We start from the raw sequence: 14,575 nt of genomic DNA, 5'->3' as shown, positions 1-14,575 counted from the left end.
TTGTCTTTCTTTATTTGACTTATTTCACTTAGCATAATGCCCTCAAGGTCATCCATGTTGCTGCAAATTGCAGGATTTCCTTCTATTTTATGGCTGAATAATATCCCATTATATCAATCACACTTTCTTTATCCATTTTTCTGTCGGTGGACAGTTAGGTTGTTTCCATGTCTCAGGTATTGTAAATGCTGCAATGAACGTGGGAAGTCAAATACCTCTTCAATATAGTGATTTCATTTCCTTTGGGTATATATCCAGAAATGGAATCACTGGATCATATGCTAGTTCTAGTTTTAATTTTCTGAGGCACCTCCATGCTGTTTCCATAGTGGCTGTACCAATTTACATTCCACCAACAGTGTACAGACTTTCCTTTTCTCCACATCATCGCCAGCACTTGTTATTTCTTGTCTGTTTGATGATAGCCATTCTAACAGGTGTGAGGTGATATCTCATTGTGGTTTCTATTTGCATTTCCCTAATTAGTGACATTGCGCATTTTTTCATGTACCTCCTGGCCATTTGTATGTCTTCTTTGGAAAAAATGTCTACTCAGGTCCTTTGTCCATTTTTTAATTGGATTATTCGTTTGTTTCTTTGTTTGATTTTTGCTATTGAATTGTATGAGTTCTTTATACATTTTGGATATCAACCCCTTATCAGATATATGGTTTGCAAATGTTTTCTCACATTCCATAGGCTGCTTTTTCATTTTGTTGATCATTTCTTCTGCTGTGCAGAAGCATTTCAGTTTGATGGAGTCCCACTAGTTCATTTCTGTTTTTGTTGCTTATGCTCTTGATATCATACCCAAAAAATCACTGCAAAGATGAATGTCAGGGAGCTCTTCCCACATATTTTCTTCTAGGATTTTTACAGTTTCAGATCTTGTACTTATGCCTTGAATCCACTTTGAGTTACATTTTTTTAGTGGTGTAAGATAGGGGTCCAATTTCACTCTTTTGCATGGAGATATTCAGTTTATTGAAGACGCTATCTTTTCCCCATTGAGTATTTTTGGCTCCCTTGTCAAATATTAGTTGAGCATATATGCAAGGGTGTATTTCTGGGATGTTGCTTCTGTTCCATTGGTCTATGTGTCTATTTTTATGCTAGTCATATACTGTTTTGATTACTATAGCTTTGTAGTATAGTTTGAAATCAGGAAGTGTGATGCCTGCAGCTTCGTTCTTCTTAAGATTGCTTTGGCTAATCAAGGTCTTTTGTGGTTCCATATGGATTTTAGGATTGTTTTTTCCATTTCTTTAAACAATCCCATTGGAAGCTTGATAGAGATTGCATTGAATCTATAGGTGGATTTGGGTAGTATGGACATTTTAACAAAATTAATTCTTCTGATACACGAATACGGTATAGCTTTCCACTTATTTGTGTCCTCCTCAGTTTCTTTCATCAGTGTCTTCTAGTTTTCAGTGCACAGATTTTTCACTTTCTTGTTTAAATTTTTTCCAAAGTATTTTATTGTTTTTGATGCTGTTGTGAATGGGATTGTTTTCTATATTTCTTTTTCAGATATTTTACTGTGAGTGTATAGAAATGCAACTCATTTTGTGTGTTGATATTGTCTTCTGCAACTTTACTGAGTTTATTTATTAGATCTAACAGGTTTTTTTGGTGGAGTCTTTAGGGTTTTCAACATATAAGATCATGTCATCTGCAAACAAATGCAATTTTACTTCTTCCTTTCTGATTTGGGTGACTTTTTTTCCCTTTTTCTTCCAGGACTACGCAGGATTTCCAGTACTGTGTTGAATAGGAGAGGTGAGAGTGGGCACACTTGTCTTATTCCTGATCTTAGAGGAAGAGCTTTTAACCTTTCACTGTTGAGTATAATGTTATCTGTGGGCTTGTCATATATGGCCTTTATTATGTTGAGGTAAACTCCTTCGTACACAATTTGTTGAGAGTTTTTACCATGAAAGATGTTAAATTTTGTCAAACATTTTTTTCTGGATCTGTTAAGATGATTGTGTGATTTTTATTATTCATTCTATTAATGTGATGTGTCACATTTATTGATTTGCATATGTTTAACCATCCTTGCCTCCCAGGGACTAATCCTAGTAAATTTTCGTGATCTTGGATTTAGCAATGGATTCCTAGATATGACACCAAAAACATGAGCAACACAGGAATAAATAGATAAGTTGGATATCAACAAAATTTAAAACTTTTGTGAATCAAAGAATATTAAGAAAGTGAAAAGGCAGCTTACAGAATGGGAGAAAATATTGCAAATCATATATCTGATAATGGTTTAATATCCAGAATATATAAAGAACCTCTACAACTCAACAACAAAAAAGACTAACAACTCAATTAAATGATGGGCAAAAGACTCTTATCCAAGAAGATACTAAAATAGCCAATAAGTACATGAAAAGATGTTCAACATCATTAGACATTAGGGAAATGTAAATTAACCAAAACCACAATGAGATACCACTCCACACATACTAGGATGGCTATAACTGGAAAACACAGAAAATTACAAGTGTTGGCAAAGATGTGGAGACATTGAAACCCTTGTTCATTGCTAGCAGTAGTGTAAAATGGTGCAGCCACTGTGGAAAACAGGTTCGTGGTTCCTCAAAAAACTAAACATAGAATTACCATATGACCCAGAAATTCCACTCTTAGGTATATACGCAAAAAAACTGAAAACAAGGACTTGAACAGATATTTGTATGCTAACATTCGTTGCAACATTATTCACAATAGCCAAAAAGTGGAAACAATGCAAATATTCACCAACACATGGATGTATAAACAAAATATGACATATCCATATGATAGAATACTATTTACCTTAAAAAGGAATAAATTCTGACACATGCTACTACATGGATGGACCTGGAAAACATTATGCTAAGTGAAATAAGCCAGATACAGAAAGACAAATATTGAATGATTCCACATGTATGAAATATCTAGAATCGGCAAATTCATAGAGACAGAAAGTAGATTAGAGTTCACCAGGGGCCAGGGGAGCAGGGTGGAGAGTCAGTGTTTAATGGGGACAGAGTTTCTGTTTGGTACGTGAAGGAGTTTTGGAAATAGATAGTGGTAATAGTTGTGCAACATTGTGAATGTAATTAATGCCACAGAATTGTTTGCTTAAAATGGTTAAAGTGGCAAATTTTAAGTTATATCTATTTTGCCACAATTTTCAAAAAATTAGTAATGTGTCATTGAACTGTACACTTTGGGTGAGTTGAGTGAGTTCTATCTCAATAGAGATGTTATATGTATAGACACATACACATATAAACATACAGTCTTTCCAATGGTAATACTCATTAGAAAGAAAAGCAAAGCTGGGAAAGGGAGTTAAAACTTCTATGAAGAGATGACACATGAGCAGAGACCTGGAGGGGTGAGGGAGTGGCCATGAGGGGCCTAGGAGAACAGGCAGAAGAATAGCCAGTGCAAAGTCCCAGAGGCAGGCGGGTTCTTGGCACATCAGAGAGGAGCTGGAGCACAGGGAGCTGTGTGGGGAGCAGGGTGGGAGATGAGGCCAGAAGTGGATTGTGCAGGGCCTCTTAAGGGAGAGACGAGGCTTCAGGAGGGCTCGTCCAGGAGGGCTCGTCACAGTCCAGGAGAGCTGTGATCTGGTTATGGTTGCTGGGTGCAGAGGAGACACAGGAAGCAAGGGGCAGAGGGAGGGAGGCCAGTGCAGAGGCTGCTGCCATAGCAAGAGGCCGTGGCAGCACAGGACAGGGCGATGGTGGTGGTGAAGTCATGTTACCTGTGCAATGCATGATTCCAACGATATGACGTTCTGGAAAAGGCAAAGCTGTAAAGATGATGGAAAGAACAGTGGTTGCCAGAGAGTCAGGCGAGGCGTGACTGGGGCGCAGGGCATTTGTAGGTCAGCGAAATGATTCTGTATGATTCTGTGACGGTGGATGCAGGACGGTATGCATTTGTCACACCCATAGTACTTTACAGTACAGAGAGTGAAACTTAACGTGAAAAAATTTTTAAAAATCATTTAGGATGTCAGGGATCCCAGGATGAAATGCAGACTTGACAAGAAAATTGAACTGTATTACAAATGTATGAAATAGCCTCAGTGAGGAGAGTTGGGGAGAGGTGCTGACCCAAGTAACTGGAAATGAGTGGAGTCTATAGGACGTAAGACAAAGGAACCGCACACGAGCACTGCGTTCTGGTTGATGCGGTTGTTTCCCCCTGAGGCCTGGTTAGCATTCTGATACTGCTGTACCTGCAATTGAAATGTGTGAAGTGAATGTGTGGTGGCTGGGGAGCCAGGTGTCTCACTGGTGGGTGAGAGGTGATGGATAAGCAAGGGGAGGCAGCTATGACAAGCCTCACGGGGACGGATTTGAGTGGGAACCATCAGTGTGAACTCACATTTCACTTAGTATAGATACAAATGTTTCCATCTAGAAATATTTATACACATATGTATATACGCAGGTTAGTATAAACACGAGTATTCCTTGCTCTGTTGGCTGAGAGAGCCTAAAAGAAATGACGCTCCAGCAGCAGTGAGCACACCCAGCACCCATGTCTTGGCTTCTAACACCTTTCTCCAGTAAAAGAACCAGGGCTCCTTGGAGAAACAGCTGATTCCAGGACCGAGGCAGGGAACACACAGGATGAGCCGGGAGCATCCTGAGGTGCCGGAAAGTAAGGAGGTACTCAAAACACACACACACGTGAATACGCACACACGTCGATGGAGGTATTCCACAGGTGCACAGGAGCCAACGGAAAGAGCTCCCAGTGGCGAAAGATGGACCAATTTGGGCAAGAGAATAAATAAAGTAGTACTGGGTTATAACCCAAAGTATAAAATAAATACCCAATGGATCGTATGCATACAAACAAACGACAGAGCAAATTAATAAATAGGGGAGAAGATACCAGTCTGCCACATAGAAGAATCCCAGATGATTTATGAAGATACCCCGCCCTCAAGGAGGGGCGTGACTCCCCACTCCCTGGGTGTGAGCAGCACAGGGTGACTTCCTTCCAAAGAGACGGACTTCACAGCAGAAAACTCTGACAAACGATGCCTCGGCCAGGGGATCAGCCGACATCAGTGGTGCGAAGGAATGTGGGTAGTGAGCACCGTCGTGATGACATGAGGAAACGGCACTCTCCCTCTGAGAAGGGTGTGTGGGTCCGCATCTGAGGCCTAGGCTTGGATCCAAAACACGGTGGGTTCCTCTTCTGTCGGCCAAGCCCAGGTCCCCAGGGTGGGCGCTGACCCCACCACTCAGTGGAAGGAGCTGGAAGTCTCCGGGTGCAAGATGTTTTCACAGTCAATCTAGCACGGGCTTGGCGAGTCTGGCCCACTGCACATTTTTATAAACAAAGTTTTATCAGGGCACAGCCACTCCTCTTTGTTTGCAGTCTCCTATGGGTGCTTTTATGGTGTAAAAAGCAGAGTTGGATAGTTGCAACAGAGACCACAACCCCGAAAGACTTTATAGAAGTTTGCTGGCCTCACTCTAGCACAGGAGTGGGGCGGAGTTGGGGTGGGGGAGGGGTATGGGTCGTGGGTACCTAAGGCACAGAGGCCCTTGGGATGCATCTAGAATGACCAAGGAGAGAGCTGAGCCAGGCCAGGGTCAGCTGGTACTGGGAACAGAATGCTGATTTGGGGTGAGAGGTGGAAATTAGTGGTCAGCTCACTGCCCACCACCCCACCACCCCAGCTAAGCACAGTGCTCGTAAAATGTCAGAATGACAGCGCCCTGGAGGGTCTGCCAGCCTCGGAGGAGACATCTGGAGAACGGCCTTCCAGAGCCTGGCCAGGCCAGTGCTCGGCAGAGCGGAGCCCCTGGGGTCTCCAGCAGCCCCTGCCGGTGAGGTCTTCCAGCCGTGAGGAGGCTCTGCCGGGAGGCGCATTCCTGCAGCTGCATCTGCGGGGAGATCTCCCTCCCTATCTGTGTTCTGCTAATAAAAAGAAACACACTCGCGAGGTTACACAAACAGCGGCCAGTGATTGACGCGGCGCAGCCCTTGGCGAGCACGCGGGCCGCGCGGCAGCTGCTGAGGAAACACCATGCGGGCGGCGCGTCCCTCGGCGTTTGCTTTCCATTAGCCTCACATTTTGCCCTTTCGTCACACTCCGCCGATCAGGGCTGGCTGGGGGCCTGCTGCTGGACACCGGCTCGCTACGGGGCGGCCCTGGCAGGACTCAGAGTCCCCCAGCGGGCCCAGGCTTGTCCGGCTGCTGCACCGGTGGCTCTGCCAGGGGATCCAGGGTCTGGGGCTCTGAGCCGGTGCCTGTGTCTGGAGTCGCCCCCGGGCCACCCTGGAGCTGGCTTGAGTTGGGCCGGGCCGGAGCCCGGGTTTAATAGCTTCCTGGACGCGTCCCACGTGCCTCCCGCCAGGGACGTACCTGGGGCCCAGGAGCTGATGAAGCAGCAGCCAGACCGGCCCTGGGCTGGGGGGCACCTGTCTCTGGCAGCAGGTCCACAGCGCCCACTTGGCTTCTAAAACAAGCCTGCCCAGGGTGGAGGCAGGGCCCCAGAGCTGCGGAAGCAAGGGAAGGCTCTGGCTCCGCCTGGTCCTCCCAATGCCACGGGGACGGAGAGGCCGCAGCCCTCCCCCAGGTGCCGTCTCCTCAGTCCCAGACCCACGACGCCCACGGAGGGACGGCATGCAGGGCGTCTGTAGTCATTTGGAGGCAATGGTTGCCCAGCTTCGAGCCAGGTTCAAGAGTGGAGAGAGAGCGGGCAGGGAAAGTTGTCCTAGAACCTAAAATCTTGGTGTCCCAGAGTGGCAGGAGCCTCAAGGCAGCCTGATCCTCCCCACCAGCAAGGCACAGGTCCCCTCTGTGAAACACCTCCGTGTGCAGGTGGAGAAACCGAGGCTCTGCACACTGGCCAGCCACCCGGAGCCCCTTGAGGTGGGCCTCCACTCTGTTGTCCACCTCACACCAACAGAACGGTGGTCAGACTCCACGGCGTGCTTTGGAGATGGGACCATCCGTGCCTCTCCTGGGCTCTCGGTCCCTCCCTCTTGTCTCCACGCATTGCTGACAGGACAGAACTCAGAGAACGGCGGCCCTGGCCATGCTGAGAGTGCTTGGACAAGCCACAGCTCACTCAGGCCTCAGTTTCCCCATCTGTCCATGGAGATCCTGGTGGGAGGGGGCCGAGAGGTGACCCAGCTCTGCCCACCCAGTCCTCCAGTCTCCAGGCGGGAGGTGAGAGCGGCCTGCCTCCCCTGCGAGGCTCCCTCCCCCCTCCTCCCTCCACGAGGGGAAATTACCTATTAATGAGAGAGAATTACAGATACAGTGTCTGGCCCCACGCCCAAGGTCCTTGGGAGAGCAGGGGGCGAGGGTGCTGGAAGCAGAATTGGAAACAAATGCACGGGGCTGTTTTCTCTGGTGGATCCACGGTCCCCTCCCCACCCCCACTCCTACTGCTGTCCCAAATTTGGACTTTTACGGAAACGGATTTCATGCCTGGGCTTCCCATGAACTCTCTTAATTCAATTGAGGGGCCATTATCGGCACCGGGTGTAATAGGCCGTTTCCGCAGCCTGGGGTAGGCCTGTGGAGGCGAGCGGTGGGCGCATCTCCCCTCTGCAGGCGGGGGCCGGGGCAGGGGTGGGGTGGCGCAGGGGGAAGGGGCCTGGGCTGAAGTCCCTGCCCTGGCAGGTGCCCAGAGGGGAAGAGGGTGGCTGCAGCTCCTTTGGGTGGGGGGCACCAGGCTCACAGAGGGCAGGACACGAAGAAATGGCAGGTGAGTCTGGGGTGGAGAGGGCCACCTGGGGTGGGGGTGACTGGGGGTCCCGGGGAACTTGGTGGGAGGTGGTGTCAGGGCCATGGGTGGAGGTGCCATCTGCCAAGAGGCAGGGGCCCCTCTCCCAGGAAGCTCCTTTGCCCATGCTCTCTCCTCCACTGGGAATTCTCTTCCACCCACCTGTGCAGGGCCCACCATCACCTCCTCCAAGAAGCCTTCCAGGGGTCCTCTCAGAAGCCCTCATTCCACCCTCGTGGCATTGTGACTGTAAGAGGCCCTGGCCCCATGGATTGAGGGCTGTGGGAAGACAGAACCAGCCCAGAGCCTGACCCAATACAGGATCCCTGGGGAGGGGTTGGCGAGGGGGCTGGATGGCTCCTTGTAGCAGGGAGTGTCCAGGCTGGGGTGCCCCTTGTCCCGGATGGACAGACAGGGAGCGAGCCCTGTCCCTGCAGGGGAACAAGCCTGTGGAGCTGACTGTGACCCCGGCCAGCCCTGGGCCTCTCCCCAGTCCTCGTCCATCAAAGGGGCGCTCATAGCCAGCCTTAACGGCTGGGCATGGTGAGAATGTGCCCACGGTGCCTAACTGGGCCACCCGAGCGCCTAGTGGGGACGGCTTTGCTACTGCAGAGTGGGGACTGGCAGGGGGACGGGTGGACCCCAGCCCCAGGCCCGTGGCAGTCCCCGGGAAGTGCAGTGCTGAGGGAGGACGGGTGCCCTGCAGACCCTCCTCTCCCCCTTGGAGGCCTGGCGGGAGCCTGGTGAGCTCAGTGGTCAGGGGGAACCCAGGCTTCAGAGAGCAGACCCAGTGGGGGCTTCAGTTCTCCCTTTTGTCCTGAGCCAGACCAAAAGCTGAGGCTCCAACAGCCAGTGAGATGCCCGGGAGCTGGGGAGCTGCAGGGCTGGGGTGCAGCGCAGCCTCGTCCCGCGAGCGCTGGGCGGGTGCAGAGGGAGGCGGCCACCCCAGCGTCCCCACAGCCTCTGGCCTCTGTGGTCTCTCTCTGGTTTTTCACACTAAGTGGCTTGAGCTCATCGAATACTCCATAGTCCCAGCCTCCTGGCAGCCAGCCCAGGGACTAGTCTGGGCCCCGGCTCGTGGGCAGTGATGGGCGTCACTTCCAGGCTGGAGCAGAGAAGAGCCAGCCTCCGCCTCCCAGATCTCTCTTCTGTTTGTGGTGCCTGAGGGCCACAGTGCGGCTACAGGACGTTGGACAGCCGCACTGGACAGCCGTCCTGGTCCAAGGGACTGGCAGGGGCAGGGCCCAGCTGACCCCGACCGGTGTGTGAGATGGGCATGCGTGAGGAATAGCCTTTGGGGTGTGAAGCCTGGAAATCGAGCCATCTGTTTCCGTAGCAGAGCCCTGCTTACCCCGCCTCACGCCGGGACGGGCACCAGACCCGGGCAGGTAACGGAGAATGACTGGAGCGTGTGGTGCTGGGGAGCCGGCGTTGGAGACGGGCCTGAAGGACGTGCCCCACGTGGTCACAGCCGCAGGTGGAACTTGGAGCGCGTGGGCTCGGGAGAAGAGGTGGGAATGGCAGAGGTTAGCAGTTTGGGGCTCACGCAGGGTACAGGAAAGAAAGGAGCCCAGGAGAGATGTGGCCAGGTTGCTGGCAGAACAGAGAGGGGCAAGGAGGGCCCAGAGCCCGGGCCTGGGAGACGAAAGAGCGACCACCTCTGAAGCCGAGCAGAGAAGGCGAGCTCTGGATGCACTGGAGAAACACTGCCCGGGAAAACCTCGTCACCGTCCGGCTGTCGCGGCGGGAGCAGGAAAAAGACGATCAGATCCAAGCAGCTTTATCCTACAAGGGCTGATGGCAGAAGGAGCATTCCTTTCCCGGGCTGCATAACAAACACCACCAACAGGGTGGCTTAGACAACAGACACTTTTTTTCTCTCCCAGGCCTGGGGACTGGAAGTCCGAGATCCAGGTGTGGGCAGGGCCAGTTCCTCCTGAGGCCTCCCTCCTGGGCGTGCAGACGCCATCTCCTCCCTGTGTCCTCACATGGTTGTCCCTCCGTGTGTGTCTGTGTCCTGATCTCCTCTTCTTATAACCATGCCAGCCCTGTTGGATTAGAACCCACCCTAACAGCCCCATTTCTCCAAACACAGTCACACGCTGAGGTCCTGGGGGTTAGGACTACAACCTGTGAATTGGGGAGGACACAGTTCAGCCCATAATGTGGGAGAGGAGGGAGGGGGAGGAGGGAGACGGATACCAGGAACAAAGACACACAGCAGAGAGCTGAAAATTGCGTCTCAAGAAGTGTTTCAGTCATAGCTGCCTGCACTGCTGAAGCCGCAGGACGAGCCCCTGGCTCCTGGCCTTCCCCAGGCCAGAAGGGGACTGACACAGCACTCAAAGGAAGCCGATGAGCTGCTGGGAGACGAGTGTCTCCTGGGGCGCGGGGCCAGGGCCCAGAGCACAGCAGACGCGAAAGCTGAACCCAGAGAGCAGGCGTGGGGACTTATTCAGGCCACCAGACTCCCCACCTGGCACAGGGCTGTCACACCCTGTCACCAGGGGCCCGGACACCCTGTCATCGGACGGGACACACTCACTCTGAGACAGGAGGGGCCTGAAGTTCTGAAGGATCCCTGAGGCTCTAAGTGTCCGCTGTTCCAACATGCTGAGAGTAGGAGCGTGTGCGCCCTGGAGCTGGGCTTGGTGGCAGCCGGGCAGGGCTGTGGGCTGGGCCAGGCTGGGGTCCAAGCAGAGCCAGGCTGGGGCCGGGGCACCCGGGGAAAAGGCATTCTGAGGACCCACGTCTGAGACAGTTCCAACCCAGCCCCTGGGGAAGGCGTCCAAGGCGGGCAGAACTTCAAATGCTTTGGGGTTATTTTATTGTATTTTATATAAGTAGAGGCAAAGATTGGTTTCTCCTGTGGTCTCCTGCTCTCTAAGTCGAGCATCTCTCCCGGCTCCTGCTGCTCAGGGTGGAGCCTGGCCGGGACAAGGAAGCCGGGTGGCTCCAGCTCCCCCACTCACACCAAGCCACCTCCAGCCTTTGGGGACAGGCTTCCTTCGGTCAGACCCCTTTGGGCAGTCTGTTTGATGCTTAGCAGGTCACCCAACCTCTCTGAACCTCTTAGGGACTTCTGCCCTTGAGCCTGTTCAGGACTGGGAGCTCCTCGACAGCCCACAGCCGACAGCCCGGGGAGTGATGCACTGTGGTTCCCTTTGGAATCACCTGGGAGGCCCCTGGCTTGGAGGGTGGGCCCTGGAGCTGGGGCTGGCTCTCTCTCAGCCAGGACCCCCGAGGCAGCTCCCTCTCTCCCAGATAGCTCAGCCCCACCGCCCCGGGGAAGGGGTGCAGCTGCCCAGGCTGGGGAGCTGGGCATGTCCCAATTCCTCTTACTGGTCCCCTGCACTCCTGTCTCCCCTTCAACTCCCTCCTCCATGCCAACCACCAAACCCCAGGCCTATCCCTGGGCTGCTCAAGCTGCTGCCCTCAGGACAGAGTCGCCCAAGGCCTCAAGGTCCTCCTCCTGCCCACCCGGCAGCCCCACTCCCTCCACCCCAACCCCGAACGCCTGTGCACTCCTCTTCTCCTCCATGCCTTCATCCCTCTGCCAGAAACGCCCTCCTCCCTCCCTCCGTCGTCTTCTACCTTCCTTCCTTCCTTCCTCCCTCTCTTCCTTTCTTCCCTGTCTCCCTCCCTCCCTCCCTCCCTCCCTCTCTCCTTCCTTCCTTCGTTCCCTGCTCAGCTCAGGCTCACACCTTGAAGCTTCCTGGCCCCAGAAGCCCCCAGAGCTCCCTGTGCTGCAGCTTTCAGACCTGCCCGCCCAGCTGGCAGGTGCTGAGGAGCTGTGTCAGTTAGCTCCTGCTGCGTAACAAAGCACCCAGGACTCGAAGTCTAAAGCAACAGCGTTTACTTTTGCTCGTGAGTCTACTTGTCAGCCAGTTCCCCTGGTCTCCACTGACCTTGGCTGGACCTGCTGAGGTACCTGTGGTCAGCGGGCAGCCTGGCCCAGGGCTGGCTCGTTTAGGACGATCTCTTCACTCCCTTTCTATGCTGCAGAATTGCCTACACTTAGTGGCTTAAAACAACCCCATTTGTCAGCTCACAGTTCTGCAGCTCAGAAGCCCCACATGGCGTGGCTGGGTCCTCTGCCCAGGGTCTCACGAAGTTGAAATTGAGCTGCATTTTCGTCTGGAGACTCTGGGGAAAACCAGCTTCCAGGCTCATCCTTGTTGCTGGCAGAATTCATTTCCTTGAGGTTGTGGGCCTGAGGTCCCTATAGTGGGACATCTACTGTTCAAACAAGTCTCAGGCAGCCAGACCCAAAGAGCCAGAAACTAGACTCCATGTTTGGTGGAGGAGCTGCTGGGTCCCAGGGCAGAGGGTGTGGCCCTGGACGTGGCCCCTCAGTCGCTGCCGTCTGCCCACACTGTAGTGGCCTGTTCACATGTCCTCCACATGCACCGGCCAGGAGCTGCTAACCAGGTCACAGGGAAGGGGTGCTGGGCGTGTCCACCTTCACTGCAGCCTGGACCCTAATGATGGATCCCGTGACCCCTCCAGGCACCCCCAGGCCAGGGAGCAGCTAGGAACCACACCCACTCAGCAGCCCCGTGGGCATTAGAGCCCCCCAGGAGACTGCTGTCCACACAGAGGATGCCCGTCACTGGTACCATGGCTTCCTTGCCCCGAGTACACAGTGGGAAAGAGGCTGGCCGTGTGTCTGCAGGCCACCACCTCAGGCCTTCCACGGCTCCACCACACACCCCGTCTGTCTCGTCAGCCAGCTGAGGGGCCGGAGCAGAGGCGGGCACAGCCTCAGTGGAGAAGGAGGCTGAGTCTCTGATGACCATGGGGCAGAGCCGGCCCGGGCTGTGGTGCGGCTCCTGGCAGGACGAGCCCCTACCCACCGTGCCTGCTCCCGGCCCCCAGCTCAGCGGCTCCCCCCATGGTTCAGCCCAGCTTGGGGGCCCCGGAGACCCACGAGGAAGCCTCTCCATAGACAGTGGGGCGCTTGGCCACCAGGCAGCCCGGGGACAGTGCTCAGCTGTGAGGGATTCTACGTCCAAGACTGGGGTCATTTCAGGGACTGGCTGCGGGGGAGAGGAAAGAGGAGGAACAGGAGGAGCTGATGGGGGAGTGAAGGACCAGCAGAAAGAAGGAAAGGAGCAGGAGGAGCTGGGAAGTGGCAGGCAGGCTCGATCTAGCCAAGCGTCCCTTCGCCTCACTGCCGTGTCCACAACTATCTGCTGTCCCACCACGGCCCGGCGAGCAGGAATGGTCGCCCCCTTACAGAGGGACACAGACCCGGGGAGCTCCTGGGCTGGGACGGAGATTAGTGGGAGCATCCCTGCTGTCACAGGTGGACTCTGAGGCCTCCCCAATGTGGCAACTGGTCTCTGAGGCTGACTTCCCGCTCAGCCTCCTGCAGTCAGGGAAGCTTCTCTCTCCATTACAGGCAAGACTCAGATGCTGAAAGGGCTGCCTGGCTTCCCGACTTCCTCGGCGCCCTCGGGAGTGACACATCCCCTGGGCTGGATGGACACAACTTGGGGCACCTCCCGCTGTCACCCCCATACCCCTCCCCAGCCAGGGTCCCCCTCGCCCACCTCCACTCGACAGGCCTCATGGGCACCTGGTGGCTGAACTGTCCCAGTTTGCTTATCTGCAAAGTGGAGAAGGGCACTGCCTGCCTGGGGTCCCTGTGGAGGAAATCGGGACTGCAGGTTGGGGCCAGGCTGGTGCACACTGGGGCCAGAGACCTGGGTTCAGATGCCTGTCTTGCCCGTCTCCAGCTTGGTGACTGGAACAGACAGCGGGGCCGTGGGAGCCGCAGGGCAGCTGGGGGGGTGAGTGAGTGTTCCCTGAGGCCAGGGGCCACCTGGGAGGGAGCGATGACAGACGCCCGGGGAGTACTGTGTCTCAGGGCCGGGCCTTCCCTCTCGGCAAGGATTCACCCAAGGCGCTGTCGGGCCTGTCACTCAGGCCTAATCCCTGCCCTTTGTCCGCCTGCCACCCGGGCTTTGGGCTGCCACCTGCCTGAGCTGGTGATGTCACAGGAAAAGAATGTGGCAGGTGGGGCGGGTGAGGGGCCGTCCCTCCCTCCAGGCCAGCAGAGGGCTGCAGGAGACAGTGTGGCAACTCGGGCCCCTGTGTGGCCTCGGGCATAATCCTGTCCTGCAGGTGACACAGTCTCCCTGAGGTCAAGGATTCAAAAGTCGTGGAAGCTTCCAGAGCCTTGCTTCAGGGAAGCGTGCTGCCTGGTTCGTGGTTACAAACCGGTGCCAGCAAACAAAACAGCAGGGGCGTCTGTCCAGAGCTCCATCCACTCCCCGAAACGGTTGCAAACCGGACGTGGACATTCTCTGGGGGAGCGGCCCTGTCTGCACTGGATCCCCAGGGCTCTGTGGTGAGACTCCGCAGTGTGGGGGCCACCGTCCTGGGGGCTCAGAGCAGGGGCTGCCATGGGCCTCTCTGAGCCTCAGTTTCCTCCTCTCTGGGGCAACCTTGATGTCCCCCCACTGCCCTCCAACCAGCCCAGGAAACCCAGGTGGCTTCCTTAGTCTCCCCTGGTCGTCTCCCCCCATCATTCTGGGGCATCTCATTCCTTTAATTCCCCACGCCTTGTGGGGGCGGCACTGACCGACCCCCCGCCCCACTGCCAGGAGGGAGAAGAGGTGGGGTGCTCCGAGGCTGTGTGACAGGCCTGGGGACGTGCCTCCTGCCAGCCCCTCAACACACAGGGCCTCATCTCCAGCAGCTTCTGGGACCCTCCTCATGTCTCTGATGAGGTTTCCTTCTCTCAGTCATGTGGTGACTGGGATCCAGCCTCCTCCCCGTGGTGACTGGGATCCAGC

Source organism: Equus quagga, unplaced genomic scaffold (assembly GCF_021613505.1).
Source record: "Equus quagga isolate Etosha38 unplaced genomic scaffold, UCLA_HA_Equagga_1.0 270_RagTag, whole genome shotgun sequence".
In the NCBI taxonomy this organism is placed as follows: Eukaryota; Metazoa; Chordata; class Mammalia; order Perissodactyla; family Equidae; genus Equus; species Equus quagga.
This window is presented reverse-complemented; position numbering follows the sequence as displayed.